At 36.8% G+C, this 7,541-nt stretch overlaps 1 long non-coding RNA gene across 1 annotated transcript in view; it reads right to left on the bottom strand.

Moving 5' to 3' along the window:
• Positions 1-516: 516 nt before the first annotated feature.
• The window catches only part of LOC121498505, a 33,668-nt gene continuing 26,643 nt past the window's right edge, over positions 517-7,541 (bottom strand). Inside the window, exons 2-3 of the long non-coding RNA XR_005989822.1 lie at positions 2,129-2,306; positions 517-639 (exon numbers count right to left, since the gene is read on the bottom strand). This is a non-coding gene — a long non-coding RNA (uncharacterized LOC121498505). The remainder of the gene's footprint in view (positions 640-2,128; positions 2,307-7,541) is intronic.

Genomic DNA, 7,541 nt, shown 5'->3' with positions numbered 1-7,541 from the left:
GAAATTTATAAGAATATTAATCCATATGGCCAAATTTGCTTGCTGACAGATTACATCAGTTTTCATTCTAACAGCCATGTTTCTAAGTTTTTGGAAAACATTAAATATCTTGGCTTGTTAAAATCTTTATCCACTTGGTAAGCAAATATATCATCTAATTGTTACTATAAATCATGCATTTATAAATAATGAGAAGGAGTTTGGGGAAAAGAGAATTAAAATAAGAATCAAGTAATGAATGTAATACATACTGTGTGAGTAATATGAGTAGAAGCATGAATTTAAATATTGATTTTTTTTAATTCAGATTCCAGAGCTTCTTTCTCAAATAGCTGTTTTTCTCAAATCTGCTGTTTTAATCTATAGGAAACATTTTATTTTTGCTATTTTAGAAATTCTAGTAGGCAAAACTCTTTACATTTCTATACTTTTAATATGTTACTTTAGAAATTCTAGTAGGCAAAACTCTTTACATTTCTATACTTTTAATATGTTACAAAGCATGTTTTCAGCTGTGTTACCTTTGCTCAATGGATGATTTTGCTCTTATTTAAAAATGAGGAGGAGGAGGACATTGAGGCCCCCGAAAGTTCAGTGACTCCACCACAATCACATATCTAGGAAGTGCCAGATCCCAGCCTGTATAGGAAAAGAAGAGAATCAGTGCTTCTTTTTGCTCTACCTCCTGGGAAATTCCCACATTAACATTGGCTCAGTGAGTAATGAATAGATTCTTTCAGAAATAGAGTTGTCACAGTCTGATCTAAGTTAGCAAGCTTTCATTTTGCGTAGACAAAGAAAACAAAATGTTAGGCTGGCTTCTCAGCCTGAGGGCCTCAGAGAGAAGGAAGCTGTCTAGAGCTGGGATCCTTTCAGCTACACTGAGCATGAATTAGCCGACTAGAAAATACACGGTCTGCATGAATATGGGCACATCCGGATTGTTATTTACCCTCACTGGAGGGCAGGTAACCTGATGCGACCACAGACTTTGTAGACTTTAACAGGCTGAGGAGAAGAATGTAGATTTGGATCCTCTATTTGTATAGCACCCAGAAGACTTTGGGAACCAATAGCTCAAACTACAGGGAAGCTGTGAACACTAGCTACCCATCAGTAAAAATGCAGAAAATTCCTGGACAACAGAAGTCCCCTCTATCCTTTGCAGCCGAAGAGGAAATATCATGGAGAAAGGCTTATAAATAACTACTCATGTTTGATGTGGGGAACAAAAGCTCCTGGAAATTATATTTAAGGCCTGAGGTCTATAATTTAGTGTTCTGAAATCTATTTGAAGAGAAAAATCTCCAAGATGGTTCAGCCACAGTCAGGATCCTTTAAGCACTTCCAGGTTACTTACATCTAGCTCCTCTCCTCAGTGTTTTATACAAACACAATTGCATATATGCTAAGCACAAGCAGTAAGTACTCTTGTCCTCATTTTAGAGGAGAGTTAATTGGAACTTAGTACAACTGAAACAAATAATTGACAAATGCCATTACTTTCTAACGGAGGTGGATCCTGGTAAAAGAAAAGCCATTTTGTTTTAGTATACACCTTGGATTTGGATATAAGAAGGAGAACACAAAAGTGGTTGCCAGTGGCTGGGAGGGAATGGGCAGTTGTTGTACAATGGGTATAGTTTCAATCGTGCGAGATGATTAAGTTCTAGAGGCCTGCGATATAACATAGCACCTGCAGTTAACAATACTGTATCATGTACTTCAAAATGTATTAACGGAGTAGATCTTATGTTAAGTGCCCTTACCACAAAAATAATCAGTAAGTCAGGGTTACAAGGAAACTTTGAGAGGTATTTGATTTGTCTATCCCCTTGATTTTGGTGATGGTGTTATGGGTATATTGGTATGTTATAAAGAAAAATGATTAAAAAAAAAAGATGAAAAAAGGAGGAGGAAAAAGAAGACTCTGGAAACCATCTGTGAAAATGTTACTCTGATAGGCTAGTTGAAGGTCCTTTAAGGCATCAGGTACAAGTGACAGTTACTTGTGTTTTTGTTTTGCTGTGATATAAAACCATCATAATCTTTAGAAAACCCAGGCTTTTAGTAGGAAGTTATATCTGAGCTGAGCTATAGTGAGTAAAGTGAAATGGATGGAACTCACCTCTTGGTAGATCAGTCAGATATTTCTGGACTCTCAGTAAGGCCCGATCTCCATCTGCCTCCATAAATTAAAGACAGTAAAGTATATCCTGCTTGTGGTTTTAGATGATACATTTTCAAAGGTTATGGTTTAATGCTGGAGATTTGTTTGTATAGTGGAACATTTTTTTTTATGAGACCTTTGTAATGAAGACAATGAAGGAAAAAAAAAGAGGAAAAAGAAGAAAAATGAGGGGGAGGAAGAACAAGACAACAAGAAGAAATCATTGCACTTCATCGTGGAGAATTTTGGCTTTTGTAGCCATGACTGAAAATTACCATCTTTATTTTAACTCCCCCAACAATAAGATATCATCAAAGAAAATTGGCTGTCAAATTACTTCACAAATTAAACTGCAGCATAACATATCTCTCTGGGAACTAAAGAAATGAGAGACCTAATTTTTTATGACATTAGAGATCATTTCATCCAACTTTCTCATTTTACATATAATGAAACTAGTGCTGAGAGGGTTTAATGTCAGCTGCCAAATTCCACAGTGGATTTGCAGCAAAGTCTTATTGAAAAATAATAAACGTATTCTATGGAGATGTAGTGGTAAAATACAATAAGAAATGAACTCTGAGAAACAAAATTTGCAAGTATATCTGCTTCTATTATCTGATATTTTTCTGTGAACCACAACATCTTTGCCAGTTCTAAATGGTCATGTATTCACTTCTTGTTCTTTTTTTCTATTTGTTGTCCAAAGTAATTTGGAATACAGCTCTAATGCTACATCCTTTCATATCTTTCCCATCTCTGACCAATGAACCTCAGTCACCCATAAAATTTAGAATAACTTGCTCTACAAACAATAATGTGGAGACTATTGGATCTTATAAATCACTGAATGTCAGTTGAGAGAAAGGATATGGAAAACTCAGGTTGTTTGTTTGAGTTCTTGTATGTGGTGCCACATGACTGAAAAAGAGTAGTTAAAATACGTAATACTTCATTGTTAAAGTATTTGCAAAACTTTTCTCTCTTAAATTGGCTGTAGCCTAAATACTACCTGACTACCTAAGTGAAGTGAATGCCAAGTAGCCAAAAAAGTCCTAGGATTTTTCACATACACTATGTCAGCTTTCTCTTTTATTCTAGAAATATATATATGTTGAGCAATATCCCATTGTGTATATATACCATATCTTCTTTATCCATTCTTCTGTCGATGGACATCTGGGTCCTTTCCTTATTCTGGCTATTGTGGACATTGCGCATTACATACAACTGATAAATCACTAAATTCTACCAGTGAAACTAATAATACAGTATATGTTAACTAAATTAAATTTAATTAAAGAATTTTAAAAATTAAAAAAAGAAATGTGTGTGTGTGTGTGTGTGTGTGTTTGTAAATTATGTTCACTAAGGAAAGTGAGGAGATCTTGGTGTTTAGTTTTGTTTGAATGGCCCAGAACTAAGCTAAGATTTTTACATTTTTACATGTCTTGCTTTATTTATTATATTGATTTGAGGGAAGTATTTTTATTTTACAATGTGGAAACTGAGGCTCAGAGACAGAATCACCTTATCATAAGTGACATAGATTCCTTTAGTATCTAAAAACAAATGTCGTTACCTTGGCTTTGGAGCCTATGTGATTTTAAATAAATCTGGCAGTAGCTTAGGTCTCCCACCTCTCTCATACCAGTCTTTACTTTCTTTCTATATTTTAATTGCACTGGCTTTCCACATATCCGAGATTTCTCTGCCTTATAGTCTTGTGTCTGTTCTCTTGCCTCGCCTCTTGATACAGCACATTTCTCCTTACTCAGTTGTTGTTCATGCCCTCCTCTGAACTTCTCATCTAAAAGAGGTCTCAGAAACCTGTTCCTTAATAAGTATCACATTATACAATTACATAATTTTTCTTTTTATTTTACAATCTCTGTGAGGGCAGGGACCTTAGAATAATATTTAGAACAAACTATATGCACACAAAAATGTGAAGAAATGAACACATTTAAAAGTGGAAAAAATTAATAAAAGGAATTGAAACCAGGTGTGTTTCACAATGCCCAGGCTCACCCTGCCTTCACTGTTTTATTTGTTAGACTCCATTGCCCAGCTAATCTACACCTATATTTAGGCTCATTGGAATATCTTCTTTCTTTGAACTCTGTGCCCTAGAACTTACAATGAATTGATGAGACTTGTTGGTCAATAGCTCATGGGTTGATAGCTTATCTTCCCATCCTAATTGTACCTACACAAGCCATAGGTTGTGTCCATCATTGTGTTAGGTGGTTTCTCACCAGTGACTTTCTTCACGGATCACTGACAAAACGATGCAGGATCCAATGAAAGGACCAGGAAATGGAAACCCACTATCTGTCCAGAGAGGAGGAGAAGCAGAAATATTTGTCAATACAGGTAATGACTCCAAAGGAAGAATGAAAGAAGAGAGAAAAGAAGAGAGATAAGAAAGAAAAACAAAGCAAAGAGCTATGTAAGTGAAAATACTAACATAGTAACTAAGGATTACAGTTGTGTCAGCTCTTTGGACCTGTCAACTTGGTTGAGATAGTCTCCAATTATTCAATGAAACACTAATATAGGTGTTGCTGAGAAGAGATTTTATTTTTAATATTTTATTTATTTATTCATGAGAGACACAGAGAGAGCCAGAGACACAGGCAGAGGGAGAAGCAGGCTCCATGCAGTGAGCCCGATGACTCCAAGATCATGCCCTGAGCAGAAGGGAGGCACTCAACCACTGAGCCACCCAGGCACCTCCAGAAGAGATTTTTAAAATGTAATTAAAGTCCTTAATCACTTGACTTTAAGCAAGGGGTATGGACCTAAAAATAAAAATAGCCAGTTATTTTACCAGCATAGTTTATTCAGAAATAGCAGAGGAATTGCAATTTGGGACCTACAAATGATGGCAAACCACAGGCAGGTTCCAAGAACAAAAGAGAGGAGAGTTCTTCTATAGAGAAAAGTATGGGGGTGGAGGAAGTGGTGTTGGGAGGAGTTGTTTTGAACAGAAGTCCAATCCATTGGAGGAAACTGGGGGTTTGAAGTGTATAGTTTCTCATTGGTTAGTAGATGAAAGCATCTCATTGCCTGGGCTATTGCTAAGGCAGGGAAAACTTTCTTCCTCCTGCTAGGGGGAAAGTAAGCCTCTTCCTGCCAAGGAATATAAAATAAGCAGGACGGGTGGTATATGCATGAGAGCTCCCCCTCAGGGATTCCTGATCCCATTTTCAGTGAGGCTTCCCTTTATTAATTTCATAGGGAGATTTTCCTAGATAATCTGGCTGGGTCTGACTTAATCAATTGGAAGTCTTAAATGCAGGGCTGAGGCTTCTCCTGATAAAGAATGGAAATTTGCTTCCATTTAACCTGTTGAATAAAATAAACTTCCTGTCTTTAGGCACTTTGAAGGACATCTAAAATTGGTGAAAATTCACATATTCAGTTAAAATTACTGAATGATCCTTAACTGCAAAAGGTTAATATTAATTGAACACTTGATCACACTGTTTTATGAAATTGGTCAAATATACAGTACCATTAAAAAAAAAAGTGAAAAGCAAAGACTATGAATTAGAAAGGAAGATATGAGAACCACTCAGGGAAGCTGAGAAAATGTTTCTTCTCCCATTCTCTTAAACAGCAAAAGCAAAGCAAGAACAAAAACAAACAAAAAGCAACTTTTTCTCAGGGTTGTTCAGTAAAGCAGTAGAGATAAATTACCAAAGTTCCCACTTCCCACCGTCTCCCTTGCAGAAATTTGGCTTTGAGGGACTTTAAACCTAGGAGCTGCCAAATTTTGATTCATTCATCTTGGCAACTGCCATGGAGACAGGCTTCTAAGATGGCAAACTCTACTGTTTTAATTGAAATAGATTATTGTGTTTAAAAGAGACACCTGAGTCCATCAGTGCCCCTTTCCCAGGGGTATTATTATGATGGGGTCTGAAATGTTCCAAGCCTTCTGAAATGCCACTGCATTTCAGTGCCATAACGCCACTGCATTTCATAATGCAATGAGAAGGACAAAATGCGTGCTTGGAGAGAGAAAAGATGAAGGGCCAAGTCAGGAAGAACTTGAAATAAAAGGACATCAGAATGTGGGAAATTCTTTCTGTGAGCATCACATTTGAGAAACGTGGCCAAATTAACCCAGAGCCCCCATGCTCTCTGCTTCTTAGCAGAGTTCTGCAATGTGCTTTGCTCAGGGATAGCCTCTGAATGTACATTCTGAGGTCTTGGCACACATGTTCACTTAGAGTGGGTCCAAAAAAATCACAACTCTATGGGCCCTGAGTTGTTATGTAGAAGCAACCTGGATATATACAGACAAGAAAGTACAAAGGTGGAGAAAGGAACTAGGCCCTGCTTCAAGAGAAAACCAGCTTCTGACAGGCCATGGTAATGTTCCTTTGTCACCAGCCCTTGCTAGAATGAGAGCCTAGATGTGTTATGGTGTTAGAGAGAAAAGATGTGGGAGGAACCCAAGGGCAGATCATTTCCTCACCATCTTAGACCAGTTTGAATCTGATTTCTACTAAAGGAAGAAGCTACAAGAGAATGGATAAAGACCTTGGCAGTGTGTTACAAAAGGTTAGGTGTTACCTGCCCTCATATCCACCCACTTTTTGCTAGACATTTGCCAAAATAAGGGGTCTGCAAACTATGACTCACAGATCAAATTTGGCCCATAGCCCATTTTTCTAAATAGTGTTTTATTGGAATGCAAACACACTCATTTGTTTATATGTTATGGTTGTTTCCTTGTTACAACCGCAGAGTTGAGAGTGCTTTGCAAAACCAGAAAATGCTTTCTGACCCCAGGCCTAAATGTTAAGGCTATGCAGAAGAATAAAACACGACCCTTTCTTTGTCCACAAAGATACAACAAATCTGAAAAAGGTTATTTTGAAATAAGCTGTTACATGTGAAAAAAAAAAGATATCTATACCATGCTACAGGAGCAAAGAAGTTAAATATGTAAGTCTGTCAGAGAATTCAAAAAACCCTTCCTAGAGGAGATAATTCCTGATCTTAGTTTGAAGGAGAAATAAGAGCTCTTTGGGTAATGAGCATTATGGTAAAAGGCATACAATATGTTAGACAAAGAAAAAAATAAGCAGATATTATTATTGTGGTATAGTAATACTATAGTAATAGTATCTTAATAATTAAGTAATGTAAATATGTAAAGGTCAGAAGCAGACTGAGGACAAAGTATAGATGGATCAGGGAAAGTCTACACTAAGGAGTTTGGACTATATCCTGTAAGATGTGGAGCCACTAAAAGGATCCATGATTGGATTTATGGTTTTCTCTAGCTAAAGTTGGTATAGAGAAAAAAAATTAGAACCCAGTAGAATAGTAAGGTCAATACTACCATCCACGT

The sequence above is a fragment of the Vulpes lagopus genome, chromosome 9, assembly GCF_018345385.1.
Source record: "Vulpes lagopus strain Blue_001 chromosome 9, ASM1834538v1, whole genome shotgun sequence".
In the NCBI taxonomy this organism is placed as follows: domain Eukaryota; kingdom Metazoa; phylum Chordata; class Mammalia; order Carnivora; family Canidae; genus Vulpes; species Vulpes lagopus.
Note: the sequence above shows the minus strand (reverse complement) of the source record. Positions and strands in the feature narration are given on the sequence as shown.